Raw genomic sequence first — 26171 nt, 5'->3', positions numbered from 1 at the left:
ACCTCCCCAACATAAAGATGAGATGTGCTAAATAAGCAAGACACCGTTATTGTCAATAGCATATTATTATTGTTGTTATTATTATTATTATTATTATTATTATTATTATTATTATTATTATTATTTCTATTAATATTATAGTACATGGCATTGTGATGTTACCCTCATATCTAGTATTAGTTGGCAACACTGAAGATACGGCCAAATTACAGTAGCCTTTTAGGAACTGCTCTTACGTGATCCTCACTATAATATGTTAAAGATTGCCGTGGTTAACCTCCTTTTTAATCCCTAACCGAGATTTATGTACCGTGCGGTTGTTTAACCTTGGATTAAGTGACAATTGAATCCGCTGGTTACATTGACTGGCTGATGCACGTCATTGTAATAATTTCATATTCCACACTTTGGTCATCCCTGCATTAATAGAGACGAGAAAGTAAAAGGCGTCACGTCTGAAGACGTCGGGTAAGATACGAAACAGTTTACAACAGACAGGGTGTAATCAAGATGATTGGAACAGCCTCTAATTGGGTTTGGAATTCCCTCAAGATGTTATGGAAGCGACAGATGATGCTCGCTCACAATCTCAAGTTTTTGCAAACAGTGTCTGAGGAACTGGCGGATGATGTGGATAGAACACTGCGGGTTGCCGTCGATCAGGGGCTTACGTCTCCTCAGAAACTTTGATTGCCTGTTAACATTTTTGGGTCTTAGAAAGTGTCTTTTAGGTTTTTATTCACTCCTGCGTATCAGAGTAAAAGAGAATTTATGTATTTATTTATTTGTTTATTTACTTATTTATTTATTTATTTATACATACATTTTTTCATTCATTCATTCATTTATTCATTTATTTATTTATTTATTCATTTGTTTATTTATTTATTTATTCATTCATTTATTCATTCATTTATTTATTCATTCATTTATGTATTCATTCATTTATTCATTTATTTATTTATTTATTTATTTGTTTATTTATTTATTCATTCATTTATTCATTCATTCATTTATTCATTCATTTATTTATTCATTTGTTTAATTATTCATTCATTTATTAATTTATTTATTCATTCATTCATTTATTTATTCATTTGTTTATTTATTTATTTATTGATATATTTATTTATTCATTCATTCATTTATTTATTCATTTATTTATTTATTCATTTATTTATGTATTCATTTATTTATTACTTATTCATTTGTTTAATTATTCATTTATTTATTGATTCATTTGTTTATGTATTTATTCTTTTATTTATTTATTTATTTATAATTTATTCATCTGTTTAATTATTCTTTAATTTATTTATTTATTTATTCATTTATTTATTATTTATTCATTTGTTTAGTTATTTATTTATTTATTTATTCACTTATTTATTTATTCATTCATTATTTATTCACACGGTTATTCATTTATTAAATTATTTATTCATTTATTCATTTATTTATTTATTTATTCATTTATTTATTCATTTACTCATTTACTACTACTACTACTACTACTACTACTGCTAGACCTACTACTATTACTAGGCCTACCACTACTACTAATACTAGGCCTACTACTACTACTACTACTACTACTACTACTACTACTACTACTACTGCTAGACCTACTACTATTACTAGGCCTACCACTACTAATACTAGGCCTACTACTACTACTACTACTACTACTACTACTACTACTGCTAGACCTACTACTATTACTAGGCCTACCACTACTAATACTAGGCCTACTACTACTACTACTACTACTACTACTACTGCTAGACCTACTAAGTACTATTACTAGGCCTACCACTACTACTAATACTAGTCCACACCTGTGGAGTAACGGTCAGCGCGTCTGGCTGCGAAACCAGGTGGCCCGGGTTCGATTCCCGGTCGGGGCAAGTTACCTGGTTGAGGTTTTTTCCGGGGTTTTTCCTCAACCCAATACGAGCAAATGCTGGGTAACTTTAGGTGCTGGACCCCGGACTCATTTCACCGGCATTATCACCTTCATATCATTCAGACGCTAAATAACCTAGATGTTGATACAGCGTCGTAAAATAACCCAATAAAAAAAACTGCTAATACTAGACCTACTACTACTACTACTACTACTACTATAATAAATGATATGAGGTGTGGAGATTGTTGGTGTAATGATAGAGGGAAACGGGAGTATACCCCAAGAAAACCCTGAGCAACGTCTGCTTTTTCCACAAATTCCATCACGGCCTGGCCGGAAATCGAACCAGGGCCGCCTGGATGGAATACCAGCGCTCTAGTACTTGCAGCAGCATAGGAAGTTGGATGAGTATTGCGTGCCCCCCTGTGATAATTACATAAGAATCCGATCGGCGCCGAGTCTGTCCATATAGCAGAGTATTAACTGCAGGAACCGTTTCTTTCTTTTGTTGTTGGTCGTTTGTCACAGTTTGGCAGCCCGTGAAGTTCTCGGAGCCTGTACGGCGAGGGGCAGAGATGCCTCGTGCCGATACACACACCGACTAGCAGCCAGTGGCCCGCAAGCCAAGGCGAAATTCCTTTTCTGCCTGACATCTGTAACGATAGGTCATGTCCCGTTAAATTCGCCTGTATTGTCGATGTACGTTGGAGCTGTGTTGTCCGCTTAATAATTCTGCATCATCTCGTTCACCAATAGAGCAAACTCGGCTAATTTCGTGATACTAAGATTTTGGCGCAAAAATAAGTTTAAAAAAAAACAAAAACAACACGTTTTTATTTTTTATTGTGTTTCAGGAAGTTATATGTCAGAATTTTTACCTCACACTATTTCGTTTATATGACGTCATTCCATTTTCGACCAATGAAGTGTAATGAAATTTAGAATTCCAACCAATCATAGGCACACTTTGCGATAATTTTTGCAGCTAGATTTATCGCTATCAATTTATCGCATGGTCGTCCTTTTGTTTAGTAGTTGTCGCCAACTGTTTCCCCGTGAATTGATGATCATGAATACATTAAGATGCAACTACACGGTTAAACTTTTCTTTCAACTTTAAAGCAATGAATGCAATTTGATATTTAATATTAATTAATATATTTACGCAGTGAAGACGACGTTCAAAACGGCGCGCCATGTAGGCACAAAATCTTCATGCATCTTAATTGAACGTACTTTTTAAACTTGATTCTTTCAATATTCTTCCCAGGTTGCACGCATACGCGATTGGAATATTGAACTGTGTGAATGCAGCTTTAGTTCCGTTACACACTACAGCGAGAATGCGTTTGTCGAGCTATAAAAAATGTTTTCCTGTAGCACTGATTGTGAGAAACGGTCGAAATAAGGCGAAGCTGACATTGGTCCTGCTTCCACAGGTAACTTAACCTATAATTGTAGGCTATAAAATTTGTATTTTGTGACTGAAATTAAACAATTAATAGAAAGTCAGATGTTCAAACTTACGTAACATCATCGCATATCAAACTCAAAGACCTTGTATAGTAATAAGGTCTTTGATCAAACTGCCTTCCGTATGGCGCAATAAAATTCGTGTTTTAATTAGGCCTATCTATACAGAGATGGCTTCACTGTGTAGCAACATGTCTCGCATTGGTATATAGCTATCCTCACTGTTACTGTTATTATTAAATTATGATTTCAGCAGATAATGAAAATGTATTTAAGTTATAATAATAAGAGAAAAGTGCAGTACATGTAATTAACATTGTTAAACCTATATTATTTCAATGTACCGAAGTACATCTGATATTTCCATGCAGATATTCTGCGTCATCATACGATAAAATAATATATGATATGCGTAAATCACGAAGTGATTTAAGACGGCGCTTATTCCGTCGGATCCCGGCCAACTAGTCACTCATAACGAGTGCACCTCAGCACATGTGTGGACTTCGGTCCTATGTTCATAGACATCTATGACGTAGTGCAATGGGCGGCCACTAGAGGGAACTCAAGAGTTGGAACTCAATCAGAGACAATTCTGTCCGACGCCGGGGTTGTATCCGGTGTGGCTTAGTGGATAAAGCATCAGCACGTAGAGCCGAAAACCCGGGTTCAAATCCCGGCGCCGGAGAGAATTTTTCTCCGTTCCATTACTCTTTCATCGTATTGTTAAACCTGTATTTCGCTTTTCGCAATTGGCATTACTGAATAATAACATCGAATTTCTTTATTGCAGTAATCGATATTCATCTACGAGTATTTCAACTTCACAATGTCTGAATAGGTTAAATATTCGTTAATATACTATTATTAACATTTTGTGAGCGAATTTTAGGGTTATGTTATTTACATTTTTATTTTATTCACGAAATAGTCCTAATAAATGTCACTCGAGGTCTGAGATTTCCCGGATAATATTGCCACTTTTCACACAAGAATGATCTGAAATTGATGAAAAATCAGTTTTCGTTCATATTTACTCTGCAGTAACAGAAAAAAGAAACACGATTTAACCTACTCCGTTGAGAGACATATAAAGTATTTATATGAAGCACAGAAGAAAGGCTATTGGAACTCAGGAAGCTACAGACGCAGAAAACATAAATTAGATCTCAAAACTGCGGGGACTAGCTTCAACGGTCACGTACGACGAGAATTGATTGGTCGGAAGACTCCAAGCTCGAGACGTTATCAATTTCTTAGTCCACTGCTTAAAAAATGTGAGGTCGGAGGAAACGAACTCGTCAATTAATAGTGTGCGGTTTCCGGACTAATCCATTGTTCGGCTCAGTGTCTGTCACTGCGCATTTGTGAAATATAGGCTAGCATTTCTTGTGTATATGGCTCTGTTCTCAGATACGAAACTATGATGTATAGATTCTTTACGGTAGATCCGAATTGAATTTCGGTAATTTTTTAACTATAGAAGATACATGAATTAATTTTTTCATACTAGTTCTGGGAATTACTTGGTGCATACATACAAATTTTCAAAGCTGTACTGTAAGTAATATTATGCATTATGAATTATTGATATTAATTTTATGTTAATATTTTGATATCTATACTCGTATAATTCCTATCTTATGCTACATTTTCACAAATTGTTTATTAATTTTTCCCAAGGTAGCTTATGGCATGATAAAACATAATTTGAATTTAGTTTGCTCAAGCTCCTATCTATCTATCTATCTATCTATCTATCTATCTATCTATCTATCTATCTATCTATCTATCTATCTATCTATCTATCTATCTATCTATCTATCTGTCTATCTGTCTATCTGTCTATCTGTCTATCTGTCTCTCTGTCTGTCTGTCTGTCTGTCTGTCTGTCTGTCTGTCTGTCTATCTATCTATCTATCTATCTATCTATCTATCTATCTATCTATCTATCTATCTATCTATTTATTTATTTATTTATTTATTTATTTACATTTTTGGCTTTTTTATTTTTCTTGTAGAATTTTTCTTGTAGTATTTTTCTTATAGAATACAGATATCACGACGTTTCGAAGGTTCCATTTATCTTCGTCTTCCAAGACACGCTATGAAGTGTTTTATATAAAACAATTTTTATCTCCAAAAGGAAGCAAAAAGAAGCAAAATTGTATACATAAAACTTTTCTGTTTGAAATATCTTATAGATTAACCCCCTGAAATTAATGACATTAATTACTTACCGTTGAATATGTATAGTGAGAAATTATGTGCAATTTTGATGACACTGTTTATAGTGCTTCGCCAAACATGTAGTTTCGTTTCTCATAGATTTTCCGCTTGCCTTTGCAGAATAAAGAATAAAAGTGCATTGCCGTATATCTTCTCCAATCTTTATCCCATCTTAAACTTATATGACGTATAAGATATAGAGATTCTACAAGATTTTTAGAATTAAAATCGCATAGTCTGAAAGCTTTTAAAACTCTTCCACGCGAACTATTATTGGAATAACAACAGTTTTCCACGCCATTGCTTTGTGCATAGTCACACGAATGCAAAATTGCCGTGAACACCTCATCGCTATGACAACGGCTTTGCTGCAGTTGGCCATCCTGCTCTCGGCTTCCTGGATCCCCAATGCAGAGGTCATTTTTAATTACACCGGGATGGAACATCAGCTGCAAAATTCATGACCTCCGTTGTTTGTTTTGTCAAATAAATGTCTCGAACAGTAAACTAATTTGTGACTTCCTACAGGAAGCGAACAGCGTTCATTTCTTTTTCATTATATTAGTATTTTGATAGCCTGACATGTTCGATGTCACATTTGTCAATATTAACTTAATTGTATTTGTTTCAATTTATCAATAATTCTCTGGATGTGCCAAAGTTTATTTGGTCAATATGTCAGGGGAGCTCGTCTGGCAGTAACTCAGACTGTTATGCACAGAATGCGCGCAAATCGTGTTCGCCCTGAATAAAATTCAAGACCTCTGCGGCTGGAAAGGCGTAGGTGCTGACTAGAATAAATGAGTTCTAATATTATTAGCCAATATCATTAGTGTGTTTTATGAAACAGACCCCTGGATGCATATTAAATATTTCCATTTAGATAATATAGAGTGGACTCTCCTAAATTCGACTGAAAAGAATTGAAAGTTCAGTCCAATAAGGGTAGTGGGTGTGGCAGGTGAAATGAATACAAATTCTTATTGGTTATCCATCAACGAATACAGTACTGTACTTGCATTTCCTGCCCGCCCCGAGACTTGTGTATGCGCTTCTAGTACCACAGTGGGTTTCGACAGTTCCGTCTCACAAACGGTACAATTCTCAAATAGAAAAAAAAAGAGTTCATTAATTTAAAACCAGTGATAAATATGGATGTCCTAATCAATAAAATATTCTGTTTTCCTTTAACAAAACTATCACTACAAGACACAGAACCAATTCCCATTCAAATGGCAAACCCATTTCTTAGTGCCCGTATAGGGGCGTGTCTAATGGCGAAGTGCATCAACATCGGTTAAAACGCAGTAATCATAGTTTACGAAACGACGGTTAAACAGTAACCAGGGTTAAAATATAATTTCTGTGCACCATTCATAATCACCGATTACTTAAACATGCTTAGCTGACGCCTCATATAACCAGAGTAAAGTCTATAATGGTACACTGTTTCTACAAAATGACTAAAGGAAAGCATCCATACAGCTGAAAAGATAATAGTCAACGTCTAAAAACGACTGCGCTCACTCTGTTCTACATCGAAATGAACGTGTCCTACATTTTCGCGTTGCATTTGTTTGCCTTTGGGCGCTGTTATATTTGCGAGTTGCATTTCTTTGTTTTTCAGTGCTGTTAGGTTAAAATCGTACAAAATAGAAAATTGAATGCAAAAATGATTATATCCAATGTGAGGTTAAGTATCAATAGACTTACTTACTAGATTTAAATATATTATATAAAAAGAAGGAATATCCATAAAGGAAAAGGATGCAGAAGATTAGTAGGAATGTGTATACGATCCAGGACCTCATTTACACCAGGGAACTGTGCATTATCCTAAGATCCATCCATAACCTCTCTTTGTTCAGCCAGTGACATAGAGAGAGATATTCAAGTATTCCCTCTTAAAATACATAAAATAACAGTTACATAGAATCGTAATATAAGCAGCCGAAGAAATATGACTTTTTGTGTTATTTCAAGTGAGCCATTTGTAGATTTTGATAAACGAAATCCCTCCTGAAATTTTGTGTCTTCCTCGAAAGAATTCTCTCTTTCCACTACAGTAACTTCACGCTCACGCTCTATCCAAGTAATTCAAGTACTGTACAATAATAATCGTCTTCGAAATAAACATCTGTGGCTCTGGCCGCCATTTTGCTTTACTTGCTCTACTAATCGCTGGTTATCTCCTTTAACCGCTCGAATATGGCCGGTTAGAGATTACTGTGGTTAACCTCCTATTTAAATCGTAACCGAGGTCGACCCACTGTAAAAATGCTTAGCCAGGGGTTAGGTGACAATTTTAATTGGTGGTTACACTAAACGACGTTGATGCACGTGGGCATAATTCTTTTACATAAGCAATCGAACTATAGAATGTCGAACTTGTTTTCTGTCGAACTTAAGAGCTTCCACTATATCCTTTGAATAACAGTCCCCATAAAATACACTAAAATAAATATAATTCGCAACTTGATGGAGTAATTTGCTGTATAACGTGCAAAACACACAAAGAGAAACTATGTTATGCCTTGGTGACACTCAGGCCCAATTGCATAAAACTCCCTGACTAAAGATCAACTTTGATCGAAGATCGAAAAGTGAACCGAGTTCAGACACTTCTTCTATTGTATAAAACTTTTCTGCTATCAAATTACCTTGGTTCAAATGCAATCTAGTTCACGTGAAAAGGATTTGGCAACATCGCATAAACAGGTGAAATACGTGATGCGCGGACAGGTTTGTTCAGTGTTGCCAATCTAGCGACTTTAACTCTTTTTCAACAACAATTTCTTTTAACTTTTATATTGCTTAAATAGGGATTTAGAGATCTTTTTAGCACCCCATAGTGACAAAATTTAACCTTTCTTTGTTGATAATGAGAAATCTAGCGACTTTACAACTACTTTTTGGCGACTTTCCGTACACTCTGTTGGAGACACTTGTTTTTTGTGCAATGTAAATAATGGCGGACAATAAGAAGAAGGTTGACTGTTGTCCGAGTTGTTATCATGTTATGGTGTTTGATACTGCTAAACATAATAAAGCTTTATAAAACGACAATTTTCGTTTAGTAATACAGTTAATTGAACATTTATGAATGTACCTATCATATCCATTAATAATTAATGGTTGTTATAAACATAATATAATTATAGGTTATGTTATTTGATACTGCTGAACACGATAGAGCCTTATAAAATATAAGAATGTTTGTGTATTAAGGCAAGAAATTGAAAGAAATATAAATATATATAAATGTACCTAACATATCTATTAATATTAATAATAATGGATATTTTATTTGCACAATCTGTCACTCGTATATTTCAAACAGAAAAGAAATAACTGAACTTGGATCATCTAACTTAATCGGAGAAATTTCTTCAGTCAAATTTGACTTTAGTTTGAGACAAATTAATCTCAGATTAGACTTTCTACAAGACAAAATTCCAAGTTCAGCTGAAACAAGGATCAATTTAACCTCTGATCTAAGATTAAATGGTTTATACAATCGGGTCTCAGTTGTTTACATATGTGTTAGGCCACGTCCTCTTTTCAACCATCCCGCCTCAAAAAAGCCAGAACTACTTCTGACAATTTTAGATTCTAAATTTATTGTGCCGTCGTACAATCACGTTATGCGCTGTCCAATTCAGATCACGCTCTTTCTTCTATATAATAGAACTAAATAAAAACAGGTATTCTGCGTATAGAATGGTAATTGGAGTTTTCGCCCCTATAAATAGGGGTGCAATGGACGGTAAATAAATGGTCTGAAATGCGGGCATTGACAGAGTGTTATGCAGGTAATTACGTCGGGTTGAAGTGGGGGTGGGGGAGGAAGCATTTGAAATACAGACAGCTTCGTCCTGCTGACGTCCGCTAATGCTTCCATTAATTTCTCGTCATTTTGTTCTGTCTAGGTGAGTCTAGTTTACCGACAGTAGTGTTCGAAACGTCTGAGGTACATCGTTTTGACTTCCTATGATAGTCAGTATAGCAGATTTTAATGTCACATAATTAGTCGGTTTTCTTATTTAATTTAAGGAGGGAACGATTCTGAAGCCTGTATTCCTATCAATCGATCAAAGAACCCCTTTTGTTTTTGCTTATAATTAATGACTTACCTATCTGAAGTAGGCCTAATAACACAAGTCAGTATATTGTTATTAGTACCTCTTTGTTGTTACCTATTGCTTTAAAAAGAATGTGTTTAACTTGTAATTTTAAGTCAATTTTTCTACTATTCCTTTACTGTTTACATATGTTTTTAAGGGGAGATGATGGTATTTTTTGGTGAAAAATGAGTAAATTAAAAAAAAAAATTCCTTAACATACTCTGTGATATGTGTGGAATGCATAGCATAACTTTTTGTGTGTATTTGTGCCCTTATCGGATGTTGAGTCGCCATTTTTAAACTTCCTGCGTTATGGATTTTTAAATCACTCGCCCACTTTTATTGTTGTTTCCGGTAAATTAAGTTTTCAATTTTTTTAAATACCCTTTGATATGTGTGGAATGCATTACGTAACATTTTGTGGGTATTTGTGCTCTTGTCGGATGTTGAGACGTCATTTTTAAACTTCGTGCGCTATGGATTTTTAAATCACACGCCCGCTTTTATCGGTTTCCAGTAACTTCATTTTTTTTGCTACATTGCCAGACAAAGATGGATATAATTTCTGAACTATTAAAGATACATGCATGAAATTTAGAACACACATTCTTTAGACTATTAGGAAAGTTTTCTCTGTAACAGAATTTTGTTAATTGATTTCATTTTAAAAATACGTCCGTTTGTTTGCAAGAAATGAAATCAGAAAATTGTTATTAAATTTTAATTGTTTATTTTACAAACGTAGGGACTAATATCAAAATCCTGTTACAGGAAGTTTGTAGAACATGCTTTTGCAAATATATTGCAAAATACTGTTTGAATCTATCTTTAAAAATGGTTTCGATATATCGGTTTTAGTGCAATCCTGCATTGGGTATATTTTTTTCAAATTTGGGCCTCCAAATATTTTTTTTTTTTTCAAAATATTTTTATTCGGTTGAGTTGGCACAGCTATGAGCTCTCTACATACAAAAAATTAATATTTTACACCAAATGGGAAAAAAGTTTTAAAAAATACCATCCTCTCCCCTTAAATCTTTTGTATTGCCCCTACTATTATATATTGCCCTTCAAGAATTTCGTTATTCGTTAGTTGTAAGTCATTACTTGTCTTATTATTTTAATTATTGTACTTGTTCCTGAATCACGTATGTAACTTGTAACCGAATATCATTGCTTGTAATACCCCTTTATTTCTCTTAACTGTTCCATTGTTTTTTAATTAAGTATTAATTTGAAAGTGAAAGTCAAACTTTGTTTTATTAATTTACTGTTGTTTATCTTTTTAAGGTCGTCTATTTACTCTGAAACGGTTAGACATTCTTGTATATCTTTTGCATTGATTATTCCTCAAACATCTCATTAATCTTTAACAGGATCCATTCTTTCATTAAGGTGCATTCTTCTACATAATTCATGTGAATTGTAACTGTGACCTCCATTTTATATTATAACTTTACTATTGTTTATTGGTTATAAAATATGTATTTTGATGCCAACTATAACCCTAATATACCTCAGGGTGAAATAGGGTTTATTAAATTGGATTATAAAAAAAACTGCTTTTTATTTGTAGACGATTTAAAACTATTCAAATCTATATCCGATCCAATAGATGCAGCTAATTTGCAAACAGATAATAATGTTGCATCTCGGTGTAAAAAGAATTGTCTGTTGCTTAACCCAAATAAATGTACTCGTAAATACGAAAAAAAAAGAAGTGAAGAAACTATTGTTTATTTTATAAAAGGCGTAAGTTTAGAATCAGTATCAACAATTAAGGATTTAGGCGTAATATCTGACAAAGCTTTAACTTTTAATTCACGTATTACGTGAATTGTTAATTCTGCTTATAAAGCACTTGGATTTGTTACAAGAAATTCAAAACTGTTTAATAATCCCGCAGTCCTGAATCTGCTATACAACATTTTACTTAGAAGTAAATTAGAATATGCCTCAACCATATGGGACCCAATGCATAAAGATCAACAACATGTGTTGGCCTGGGTAGCGCAGTCGGTATAACGCTGGCCTTCTGTGCTCGAGGTTGGAGGTTCGATCCCGGCCGATGTCGATGGCATTTAAGTATGTTTAAATGCGACAGGCTCATGTCAGTAGATTTACTGGCATGTAAAGAAACTCCTGCGGGACAAAATTCTGGCACACCTGCGACTCTGATATAATCTCAGTTGCGAGCGTCGTTAAATAAACCATAATTTATATATATATTATATATATATATATATATATATATATATATATATGTTACTGTAAATGTACGAAGACTGGTAAATGTTAGAATTTACCGGTATAACCTAACATTTACCATTCACCCTGAAATATCTTATTAGATGTAGGGGAGAGTCGGGTAGTATCGGACATCGGGTAATATCGGACAGTGAGTTTCTTTCATCTACCACACGATGATAGTACCTGATTGACATGGCTGCGTTTCTGTGATGTCGCATAGAGAAACGTAACCATGTCATTCAGGTACTACAATATGGTGGTAGATGAAAGAAACGCACTGTCCGATACTACCCGATGTCCGACTACCCGACTCTCCCCTATACATTTTGAACTTTTACCAAGAGATGTTGGTAAATCTCAGAACTTACCGATCAGCTGTGGCAAAATCATATTAAAGAAGCAAAAAGAATCTTTACTATGATTTGCCGTTCTTCGCACTTCTACATATGTTTCCAATTCATCTTTCATTGTTTGGTTTAGGATCTATTTAAAAACATAAATAAAAATCACCTCAGCAATGACTGAAATAATTTGTATTTATTTTTAATTTAAGTTATTTAAATATTCATACATTTTAATGTGACTATAATAAACAATATTCTATATTAAAAGTAGTGAAAAACATTATAATTTTAACCACTGTCTGTTATAGTGTTTCATATAAAAATTAATAATGCCTTTACATCTCCTCAAACAGTCTAGGTCCACAAATAAAGTAAAACAAGCACTTTTTTTGTTGAACACTTTTTAAACATTTACACTTTTTGAACCCTTGTCCTCCAACGAAAGATAATTGGCCAACCACTTCCCGTACTCTAATTCCTTCTTTTCCTACTTCTTCAATGCTGATAAAATTTTCTATACACAATATAAATTGGTTACAGCTTTGGTACCAAGTTGATAAAACGCATCTTAAATATTTATGATCACTGCTATTATTGATTTTGCGTCAATTTTTGCATCCGGTACTTTGATTCTCACATTCTATCCGACTAAAAATTTTGGAATTTTGTTACAAGTGGCTGCTTTCATTTTCTTCGCTTGCATTTCAAGACCTTCTTCGGCAGCCTCTCGGAACCGCTTCACCCCCGCAAAGATGTCTGAATCTGGACAACGAAGGCGGGATTCTTCGTTCTGGATTTTTCGATCTATCTTTTACCAGCTCGCATCGGTAAATCCTGAGATTTACCAACATTTCTTGGTAAAAGTTTAAAATGTGAGCATCTAATAAGATATTTTGGGGTTTTACCGCACTATAACGGTAAATGTTAGGTTATACCGGTAAATTCTAAGATGTACCGGTCTTCGTACATTTACAGTAACATATATTGCGGTCCACACCTGTGGAGTAACGGTTAGCACATCTGGCCGCGAAACCAGGTGGCCCGGGTTCGATTCCCGGTCGGGACAAGTTACCTGATTGAGGTTTTTTCCGGGGTTTTCCCTCAACCAAATATGACCAAATGCTGGGTAACTTTCGGTGCTGGACCCCGAACTCATTTCACCGGCATTATCACCTTCATCTCATTCAGACGCTAAATAACCTAAGCTGTTGATAAAGCGTCGTAAAATAACCTAGTAAAAAAAGTATATATTGCTATTGAACGCCTGGCGCTGTAGTCAGTATGCAAAGCTCTTCGTCTCGCGGAGTGTCTCGGTTCGGTTTAACGAATATTCGAGTTGTTTCTCACTCTTTGTGGGTGGACGGCAAAGACAGGCCACATTGAACCGTGCAGGATTTCCAAGAGCCCTTGCAAGGACGCGATTATCATTGTGTAGGCCTACTATTTAATTGATAATTCTTCTTATCTCACTACATTCAATCAATTCAATCAATCATCCATCCATATATCGACTCATTGATTCATTCATCCAAGGATTGATTGATTGATTGATTGATTGATTGATTGATTGATTGATTGATTGATTGATTGATTGATCCATTCATTCAGGTATTACAGTTGGTACCGTCAAGAACAAAACATATCTTCTTAAAAATGATTTATTTATGAAATAATGCATCTGCTTAGAGCAGCCGTGGCGAAAATGTCATCGTGCGCCGAGCCACTGTGTAAGCTGCAACATGCATAGCACCTATGGAGGGAGGCGGACACCCGAAGGGGAAGTGAAGCAACTGTCTGACATTAACGGTTTTTCATTTTCCTTACGTCAAGCACTTAAATAAAATTTTATACAGTACAAGGCTACAAACTAATGTTTAGTACGTGTAACGAAGAAAGAAATGAACAAGAAAACATAGGACACATTATCACAACCTAAAATTAACTGTCTTCAGAATGTCTCTGCGACAGAGTTGCAAAATCAGGAATTATGTCACTTACTGCCAGTCGTAGTTGATCACGAAGGTATTTGTCTGTCAGTCGTGATCTAAATTTGGTTTTTACTAGTTTCATTGTTGAAAATAATTTTTCACAAACGTAGGTTGTAGCGAACATGGCTTTAACAGAGCAAGCTAAAGAACGAAGCTTCAAATATTTATTTTTTGGCAAAGATTTGAAAAGTTCAACATTTGTCACGTCCTTACATCTAGCTTTCATTTAACATAACGTTGTAAATCTGTGAGTTTAAATTGAAGATCTAACCGCATTATTCGTACATGTGCTGAAAAAGGATCGACGTACAGAGATAATAATAATAATAATAATAATAATAATAATAATAATAATAACACTTAACCTTTTAATATTTCATCAGTAACATGTAGTAGGCCTAACTTATAATGCCGTTTTATGTTATACAACCGTTTTCCTAGTAATATTTGTGAACAAATCATACATTTAATATTCTCATCATATTGTCAGCAAAAAAATGCGTCCTCCCATCCTACTTGAAACTTTCGTTTTTGTAGAGGTACATGGTTTCGAGAGAGACATTGCGACGATACGCCACTCGCAGGTCAGAGACAAACACAAATGAAACGGAGTTTGACTCCAGTGAGTGAGAGGGTGGGGGTTGTAGGTAGGAAGCAAGGGAAATGCACTGCGAGCCACAATGTGCTCGTGAGTCGCATTTTCGCCACGGCTGGCTTAGAGTAATTAAATGCATCAACAACTAGTGTTTTAGAGATATTCATTTTGAGTTTAAACTGTTAACGCCACAATAGAATGTATGTGCTTATTTTCTCTTCTATTTAGTAAGTAATAGTTGTAATTTATTCTATTCTTGCATTTCTTTACACAATATTTCATATCCTACCGGAAACCTTTCTGCATAAGAAAAGCATTTGATACAGTGAAACATTATATCTTAATTGAGAAATTAGACTTATTAGGAATCAAAGTTAATGCTTTAAACTTAATAAAATCGTATCGTAACGACAGAATTCAAACAACGAAAATTGACAATTATTCACGTGAACCTTTAACTATTAATATAGGTGTTCCCCAAGGCACAGTTCTAGGCCCTATTCTATTTTTAATATATATTAATGACTTATTAAAAATTGACTTACAACAATACAATGGTGTTCACTATTCTTATGCAGATGACACAGTTTTACTTTTTGGTGGAAAAACCCGGTATGATGCATATAATAATTCAAATAATGGACTTAAATTAATAAAAAAAATGGTTTGACATAAATTATCTTTCTAGCAACGAAAATAAAACCATAATTATTCCATTCTCATTATCTGAAAAATGTAACAAACCTCCTACATCTATATTAAGTATTATTACATAATTCTGATGTTGTCTTATACAGTGTAAATGTCCGATTATTAAAGAGTCCTTTGAAGTTAAGTATTTAGGCATGATTTTCGATAATCATTTAAAATGGAACCAACACATTAATTGCCTTTGTAATAAATTACGTAAAATAGTATATTATTTTGTTTTATTGAGGAATTACTTGTCAATAAGTTTATTACGTACAATATATTTAACTTTATTTCAATCGGTAATTATGTATGGAATTATAGGATGAGGTAGCTCATTTAAATCCAATTTTAATCCACTTTATTTATTACAGAAGAAAATAATTAAAATATGTCTTCATTAACCTATCGATTTTCCATCTCAAAATTTGTTTCTATACTTTAATGTACTTAACGTAAGACAAATTTGTTATATTGTATTAATAAAATTCATACATAAAAATCGAAATAATTTTGAATTGCATTCTCATAGTTATGAAACAAAAGGTATGAATTCTTTAAGACTGTTTGAACCAAAATGCAACACTGTTACAGTATTTAATCATAGTAGTAATTTAGGCCCAAGAATATATAACAAATTTATATTTAAATATCCTAATCTTGTCAATTCTAATAGTTCTAGTATTAAATTTAAAAAATTATGTATGGATTTTATAAAAATTGAAAAATTGTAAATTTAAATTTATATACTATAATAGCACAGTAGACATAAGACAAATTGTATTGTATAATTATTAATTTCAATTCAGGAATCCGTCCCTGAGCACGAGTTCTATTCTTTCAGGGGCGAGCTAAAGTTTTTCTGTATATATTATATTTTATGTTACAATTATTGGCAAAATAATAAATAAATGTAGTTTACCCTGACCACACGATGTTGTACACATTGCCATCTCTTTATTCAGTTTTCACATGCGAGTTATACGCCATCAAAAAAGCTTTAGAATATATTCTGGAAACAGAGACTGATAAATCTTATCTTCTTCACACTGATTCTCAGTCAAGTTTACAAGCTCTTCAAGATATATTCTCTACAAACGCACTAATTCAAGAAATCCATCAGCTCCTCACTGACTTGATGAAACAAGGACGAAAAATAACTCTAATATGGATCCCTTCTCATCAGGGCATTCCTGGAAATGAAACTGTAGATGCCGCAGCAAAAGAAGCTACAAGACTTCCATTGCATTTTTTCACATCTATTCCTCATACAGACGCCATTAAATACATAACCAGAAAACTGCACAACCATTGGCAAACATCGTGGACAGAGTCATCATCCAGCAAACTTCACGAAATAGTACAGCATTGCAGAATGAAATATCCACTACAGAATTTTAAACGTCAAGACCAAGTATTAATCACCAGATTGCGAGTTGGCCACACCAGAATTACACATTCTTATCTTCTAGACAGAACTCCTCCTCCAACATGCACCAATTGCCACATTAGGATCTCTGTACGACATTTAATTTCTGAATGTCCACTATATCACCTTCATCGAGATCAATTCCATATACCAAAAGACTTATCAACAGTTCTAAACAACCCATCATTCAGTTCAAACTTAATTAAATTTCTGAAAGCTATCAACATTTACAAATGTATCTAAATGATTATTGTAATACAGTAAACTAATGTAAACTGTAAGAATTGTTCATGTACGTATTGTCGCGATATGACTTCCTAAGTTAAAGCGACATAAAATAAATAAATAAATAATAATAAATAAATAAACAAATAAATAAATAAATATGCGCGTAGAACGGCAAGCCAGTTGCTATGGCAATACGAACTTCACTTAAGATCGAAAGATCATGTAACACGATGAGCTTCTGTGAGAGACTGAAGTGCTTTTGATTTGTAACACCTGCAATGCTTACCATACCCTTTTAATAATCGGCACGTTTATTTAATGTCTAATCTGAATTTCTTTCTTCTGTTCACAGGTTGCTGAACAACAATCACATAACCCGGCTACAGAACGGTGTCTTCAACGGCCTAAGAGATCTCAGATATCTGTGAGTATTTTTGCATGGTCTTACACTAACAATAGTGTTGCTATATCACAAAATTAATTAAATATTGAATCTAAAAATCAGGAATTAAATTCCTTTTAAGTAGAGCAATCATAAAGCTTTAAATGCATAATTGAGCTGTAAGCATATGATTAGTACCTTAACTATTGTTCTAACAGTAGCAGGACTTGAAATATATTACATTAAACCTCGTTAATCCGGACCCCGTTAATCCGGACTTTGCTTAATCCGGATAGGCAAAAAACGATGAGTTTGTAAAAATTAAACAATTTTGTTTTAAGGTTTACTTTTTTACATTAGAACTATGGAATTACTATAATTACAATATTACACGTATATAGTATTTTAAAAAAGTCCATTAAATTTGCATTAAAGTAATTAAACTAGACAAACAAAATCTTGAACCTTCACATAATCTCATAGGAAGAAATCCGTTGGAGGCAGATCAGGCAATCGTCGAGGCATTACAGTTGTCCTACCTATTTCAGTTCATCTTTTCAAAAAGCTATCAAACCATGTAGTTGCGGTCCTTCTCGTTGGAATAATAATAATAGTAATAATAATAATAATAATAATAATGATTTATTTAACCTGGCAGAGTTAAGGCCATACGGCCTTGTCTAACACTCAACCAGGAGTAAACTGCGATACAAAAAACACTGCATACTTACAAAGTAAAGTACACTACAATTTTACACACAAAACTGAAGTAGGTAATCGTAATATAATGTAAAGAAGGAGTCAGTAGAAATCAGACATAATACATAACATGTAGAAAGAAAGGAAAATACATAATAAAAGGTGAACAGTAGGTCAAAATAAATTAGACATACGAAGTATAAAAATATAAGACAATAATAATATTGATGATAGTAATAATAATAATAATAATAATAATAATAATAATAATAATAAAATAGTGAAGTACAAAGCATACAATGAACACAATATTTTTAGGTACATACATTAAGGAATATTATGATTATATATAGCTGAAGTTATCACATTATAGATATATCATTATCGGGAAATATGATGGAAACAAAGAGTTAAATAAGTTAAATATCACTAGAATATTTTTAAAAAAATGTGAATACGTGGAAACATGCAATACAACATTTGTCATAACAGTAAGTTTGACAACTCTTCATAAGATAATTTTCTAACTTGGATTTGAAAGATTTCAAAGTTCGGCAGCCCTTGACTTAGGCAGCAGAGAGTTCCAGTGACGAGAGGTAGCAACAGTCAAAGATGAGGCATATACAGAGTGATTCACGAGGATTTACCGTCCTTTACGGAGCTTATTTCCGAAAACATTCTGAGCAAAAAATGTCATACAAACATGGGTCCTATTCTCAATATTTACAGAGTTACGTTTCGTTATTGGAACGCATTGCTGTGAACGCGTGATCTTGGTCAGCGTGCAGTCAGCAGCCAGCGCGAGCGCTACGGAAATCAAAGACAGCCGTATGCAGTTACGTAGAGCTACGAGTGCCGTTCACAAGCGTGCGGCCAAGTGTACTCAAGCGGACGGCGACATTTTTTAAAATGTGTTGTAAACTCTCCAAGACTGTAAATTAGGATGCAAAATTGAACTGCAAATAATCAAGTCGGTGGAAGTGGTGTGATTTGTAATAAATGTTGTGATAAGAGCGTAAGAATAATGTAATTTTCTAGTTAAAAATAGAAAAAGATGTTTGTACGAAGCAACTAAGGAGTTCACAGCACATTATTAGCTTCATAATACTTGCCAATTAAAGAAATGATACTTCTGAATGATTCATTCTCTATTTGTATTATTCTTTTACTTCGGAATATGTATGATAAGTCTTTCTTTTGTTAAATTTTAACGTACCTTGTTAACATGTATCGATCCATTTTGGGTCATCTTCAGAACTGGTCGTTGTTGGTGTTGGCGCCTCTTGTTTCCTGTGTGGGTGCGTTCGTAGTGTAGAGTCGAAGAGTGTATGTGTTTTGAAATTGAGTTGTGTGTTGAGAATATCGTTGGGGTGTGTTTTCGTGTGTCTGTATATTTCATACGAAAACAAAAACACTCATAAAATTGCAACCTCATTCAAGAAATTAAATTACAACATCGCATACATAACAAATAACACTCTACAAAAACATCTCAACACACAAACAACACAAACAAACAAATACAACCACACAGACGTATACAAACTCAAATGTAACACCTGCAACAACTTCTACATAGGACAGACAGGCAGATCATTTCAAACACGTTACAAAGAACACATCACAGTTATAACAAAATTACAAAACACCTCCACATATGCAGAACACATCACAAATGCCAACCATACCTACAGAGACATCAACACAGACATGGAAATACTGCACATCCAACCAAAAAGCCAGAAACTCAACACACTAGAACAATATGAAATATACAGACACACGAAAACACACCCCAACGATATTCTCAACACACAACTCAATTTCAAAACACATACACTCTTTGACTCTACACTACGAACGCACCCACACAGGAAACAAGAGGCACCAACACCAACAACGACCAGTTCTGAAGATGACCCAAAGTAGGTCGAAACATGTTAACAAGGTACGTTAAAATTTAACACAAGAAAGACTTATCATACATATTCCAAGTGATACAGTGTTAAAAGTTGTGTAATCAAGATGTATATTCGTCCACACCTGTGGAGTAACGGTCAGCGCGTCTGGCCGCGAAACCAGGTGGCCCGGGTTCGATTCCCGGTCGGGGCAAGTTACCTGGTTGAGGTTTTTTCCGAGGTTTTCCCTCAACCCAATACGAGCAAATGCTGGGTAACTTTCGGTGCTGGACCCCGGACACATTTCATCGGCATTATCACCTTCATTTCATTCAGACGCTAAATAACCTAGATGTTAATAGAGCGTCGTAAAATAACCCAATAAAATAAAAAAATAAAAAAAGATGTATATTCTTTTACCGTCAAACTAAAGAAAAAACTTAGTTTAGAAACAGCTTTAAATTACTGTAACTCTGAAAATATTGAGAATAGGAACTATGTTTATTACATTTCTTGCTCAAAATGTCTTCAGAAGTAAGCACCGTAAGGGACGGTAAATACTCGTGAATCACCCTATAGAGATGATGTATGGAGTGGAATTTCTAGCGTGTTATCGCGGTTTGATCCAGTATTAATATTATGATAGCGAGAGAGAGTATGAAAACGGGCTGAGAAATAAGAGGGGGATGAAGTGTGCATAATAATGAAAATCTATTAGTTCCGTAACGAATTGGACCGTATGTAATTGTAGCGTATAAAGATACGGAGCACCTGTCATTGCGTCTTCAAAATAAGAAACATCCAATGACATTTTGTGTGATAGCATACCACACATTCACTTTGCGATTGTCGTTTTTCTTATTTCCTCAGCAGTGTGAGTGTTTGTTGAACCTCATACGCGGAAGTTATGCTTGTTCACGTAATCGTTCATGTGGAATGTTACTTCATCATATAAAACAAGCTTTGTGAGAAAATCATAATTGTTTCCCGCGTCTTGTAGCATAAAACAAGCAAATTATAACATGCTTCACAAAGTCCTGTTGATCTTGTACTTTGATTTGTATTTTCAACGCACGAAACTCCTGGCGTTTATGTATCACATCACGCACTGTAGAGCGAGGTTTGTTCAGTTGTCTACTCGCCTTCTGCAACTCTGAACAGAATACTTCTTCTTTGATAATTTCGCGATACCGATGGTCGACCCGGGTCCATGCTTTTTCTTCACATTATAATTCACGTACCCAGAACAGAATGCTTTTATATCATTCGTAATATTTTTTGTACGGTGGTAACACTGGAGTTCATTTTTGTCATGTAGGCAAAACACGGGAATTTTACTGGAAGCAAGTAAAGAGATAGGTTTGGAAGTAAATCCCGAAAAGACAAAGTATATGAATATGTCTCGTGACCAGAATAATGTACGAAATGGAAATATAAAAATTGGAAATTTGTCCTTTGAAGAGGTGGAAAAATTCAAATACCTGGGAGCAACAGTAACAAATATAAATGATACTTGGGAGGAAATTAAACACAGAATAAATATGGGAAATGCCTGTTATTATTCGGTTGAGAAGCTTTTATCATCCAGTCTGCTGTCAAAAAATCTTAAAGTTAGAATTTATAAAACAGTTATATTACCGGTTGTTCTTTTTGGTTGTGAAACTTGGACTCCCACTTTGAGAGAGGAACAGAGGTTAAATGTGTTTGATAATAAGATTCTTAGGAAAATATTTGGGGCTAAGAGGGATGAAGTTACAGGAGAATGGAGAAAGTTACACAACGCAGAGCTGCACGCATTGTATACTTCACCTGACATAATTAGGAACATAAAATCCAGACGTTTGAGATGGGCAGGACATGTAGCAGGTATGGGCGAATCCAGAACTGCATATAGAGTGTTAGTTGGGAGGCCGAAGGGAAAAAAACCTTTCGGGAGGCCGAGACATAGGTGGGAAGATAATATTAGAATGGATTTGAGGGAGGTGGGATATGATGTTAGAGACTGGATTAATCTTGCTCAGGATAGGGACCAATGGCGGGCTTATGTGAGGGCGGCAATGAACCTCCGGGTTCCTTAGAAGCCAGTAAGTAAGTAAGAGTTCTTCAGTTTCCAGAACGGCATTTTTGGTGCCGCGAAAACCTCCACGTAAAAATTTGGAAAATTCACCAAGTTTCTTTACAGAAGGTTCAGTAACACACTATAATAGCATAGGTTTGACGACTACACTTTTCTTTCACTACATTCCTTTTGTGCTTGACGGTTTCTACACGTTGACTTACCAATAAAACCTTTCAGAGCACCTTATACTTGTTCCGCAATATATACAGAATAACACAAAATGATCCGTTGGAAATATATCACTTGCGAACTCTTTTGCAAATCTCCTTAACTCAACAGTTTCATTTGGTTTAATTGGTGCCTTGACGCCAAGTCTTCACTTCGCTCGACAAGTTCGACAACACCGACAAGTACAAGAGGGAAGAACAAACAGCCAACTTCTAAACTCTCCTCATTAAAGGTTAACAGTTGAAGACAGCAATCAACAAGACAAAGTTTTATAACATGAAAGCCCGCGTCTTAATATTTTTATAATAGGTTTGTTCCAGCAAGCAATTCAGAACGCGTTCAGAACTAAAATCGAACTTCTTTCGACACATGCGCCAGTTGTGTACAGTGTCAGAACTTGTTCGAGATTTTACGTTTTTGGAACGTTTCTTGAACTCTTCTTTCGCGGCCTTCTGAGTTTCTTCTCATATTAAAATTATATTCATTTTCCGAACTTAATTCTTCGTAAAATATATTACTATCACCTTCCAAATCACTCATGATCGACTATTCTTTTTATTTTAACCTACCTAGTCTGGAAGCATTTTAACCGTAACTTCAGATTAATCCATCGCACCTTTTATGTGCCTTAGCAAATAAAATTGTACATTAGTTCGAATGGGTTTCATTTGGTCACGTCCGATATGAATATTAATGTATGTATGTATGTATGTATGTATTTATTCACACTGCAGTGGGTATATACCCGGTGGCAGTGGTAACTAATTACACTCAATAATGACAATAATAAACTTATTAATTAAAAATACAATTAATAATAATACTAATAATTAATACTAACAATAATTAATAATAGTAATAATAATAATAATAACAACAACAACAGGGAATATACTAAATTAAATGAAACGATCACTTAAAATAACATTTGAAATAAATCTAATTTGTATCTTAAAACTAAGATCGAACTAAAACCCACGAGTATATGTTCATATCTGCACAAGTACCTTTCAAATTACACTCATTTCGCCGTCAACTCACTCACTGCAATGAAACTACGACACATTTCACTGATTCTATCCAGATTTCACTAACACTTCAAAAATATTTCACTGTTCAAATACTATGCACTGCCACTATAAACTATAAAGCTTCACTGACAGGAACACGTTTCACTTACACAGCACACTTCACTGACACGACATACTTCTTCACTGATACAACACACTTCACTGACACAACAAAATTCTTCACTGATACAACACTTCAATAGCAATATATAATTTACACCCTTTAAATACTGTGTATAATTACCGTCTATTAGTAAGGTCCTTAAGCCTATTTTTAAATGCATTTTTGGTTGTTGGTAAAGCCTTTAGTAAGTCTGCAGGTAAAGCATTCCAGTCCCTGATAGTACGATTGAGAAAAGAAAACTTTCCAGTGTCCGTCCTCTGCCTTCTTTCCCTCAATTTATATGAGTGATCGTTCCTTGAAGAGTAATTTGGTGGCTGCAACCTATTTTTTATTTCTCTCCAGGCAGGCTCACCTCTGTATGTTTTGAACAGTGCGCATAATCGAATTCGCGTTCTCCTGTCCGTGAGTGTGTCCCATTTTAATGGTGATATCATTGAAAATACGGTCAAAGAATTAAATTGGGGTGAAATGTTGTATGTAGAACAGGGAGAGTCCACACCTATGGAGTAACGGTTAGAGCGTCTGACCGCGAAACCAGGTGGCTCGGGTTCGATTCCTAAGTTACCTGGTTGAGGTTTTTTCCGGGGTTTTCCCTCAACCTAATATGAGCAAATACTGGGTAATTATCGGTGCTGGACCCCGGACTCATTTCACCGGCATTAACACCTTCATCTCATTCAGACGCTAAATAACCTAAGTTGTTGATAAAGCGTCGTAACGTAACCTACTAAAAAAAAGTAACAGGGAGATATATGTTTCATTTTTGTGACATTCATGTCAGTCTAGAAAAAAAAAGAGAGTGTGTGTGTGTGTGTGCGTGCGCGTGCGCTTGCGTGTGCGTGTGCGTGCGTGTGTTTCTTTTTTCGTGTACATCATTTCATTGACTAGTATGAACAAAACCCTACCATTAGTTCAAGAAATATAACTGTACAAAAACAAACGATATGTTTACAACATTTTTTCGGTTTGATGAATGCTTGGAAACGTGCATTTCCATGAAAATCTGTAAATCAATTTTTGCAGCGTGGCAATAACTTATTCTCCATATAAATAGAAAGCAAAAATTCATTGTATCCATCCCCGAAATACGCCTGTAGCTTTAATGCATACCCAGAAGCACGTAGGCCTAATTATTCTGTATCAATTACTAACGTCCCTTGAGGGAGACGAAGTCCTGCGCTAAAAAAAAAAAATATAGGCCTTTATCTCATTCCCTATCCAACATTTACAAGTAAAAACCAATTAGGATTGTTTATATATGTATCAACAGCTTCGAGCTAAATGGGGTTTTAATTTAAGTCGAGGTTATATTCGCGTAGAATTACCTAAAAAAAATAGATTCTGCTTTTAAAACGTTACTGCGGACTACATCTGAGGTTGTACACGGTTAGTGAAAGTGACTACAAAACAAATGGTCGCGAATTCGATTTCCGCCTAAGGAAATTGAAACACACCTTCCACCTTCACACCCTGAGTGTGTCATCTTCAATAGTGTGATGTACAGGTATATCCATCATAACACGTTGTAATGGAATCCATATAAACTCCTAAATTTCTCGTAATGGTGACACAGACTCAACGAAGTGACTACAGCAAAAGAGATATGTACTTTTTCGTCACACGAGTTTCGGTATAATAATTCAGAGTGGCCACTGGCGTAGTTGAGGCGGCAGGTGAACTTTTCTGCTGATCCGTAGCTTTGTCCGGGTGTGGGTTCGATTCCCGCTTCAGCTGATTAATTGGTTGTTTCTTTCCGAGGTTTTTTTCACCTATAAGGCGAATGTTAGATAATTTCATGCGAATTATCGGCCATTTTCATGAGAAATTATCGGTCTCATTTGCCAAATGCCATCTTTCTGTCACCAAGTCGACCGACACTAACTCTTGAGCACTATGTATGTATGTATGTATGTATGTATTTATTCACATTGCAGTGGGTATATACCCGGTGGCAGTAGTAACTAATTAGACTCAATAATGACAATAATAAACTTATTAATTAAAAATCCAATTAATAATACTAATAATTAATACTAACAATAATTTATAATAATAATAATAATAATAATAATAATAATAATAATAATAATAATAATAATAATAACAATAATAATAACAGGGAATATCCTAAATTAAATGAAGCACGATCACTTAAAATAACATTTAAAATAAATCTAATTTGTATCTTAAACCTAAGTCCGAACTAAAACCCACGAGTATGATATGTTCATATCTGCACAAGTACCTTTCAACACTACACTCATTTCGCTGTCAACTCACTCACTGCACTGGAGCTACGACACATTTCACTGATTCTATCCTGATTTCACTGACACTTCAAAAACATTTCACTGTTCAAATACTTCGCACTGCCACTATAAACTATAAAGCTTCACTACAGGAACACGTTTCACTTACACAACACACTTCACTGACATAACATAATTCTTCA

At 34.6% G+C, this 26171-nt stretch overlaps 1 protein-coding gene across 1 annotated transcript in view; it reads left to right on the top strand.

Moving 5' to 3' along the window:
- Pxn (Peroxidasin) overlaps positions 1–26171 on the top strand; it is a 216704-nt gene that overhangs the window by 4019 nt on the left and 186514 nt on the right. The window contains exon 2 of the mRNA XM_069845069.1: positions 17612–17683. The gene's annotated coding sequence lies outside the window, so the exon portion shown is untranslated. The remainder of the gene's footprint in view (positions 1–17611; positions 17684–26171) is intronic.

This window comes from Periplaneta americana, chromosome 14, assembly GCF_040183065.1.
Source record: "Periplaneta americana isolate PAMFEO1 chromosome 14, P.americana_PAMFEO1_priV1, whole genome shotgun sequence".
NCBI lineage: Eukaryota > Metazoa > Arthropoda > Insecta > Blattodea > Blattidae > Periplaneta > Periplaneta americana.
The sequence above is the reverse complement of the archived record's forward strand: the minus strand, read 5'-3'. Positions and strand labels throughout refer to the sequence as shown.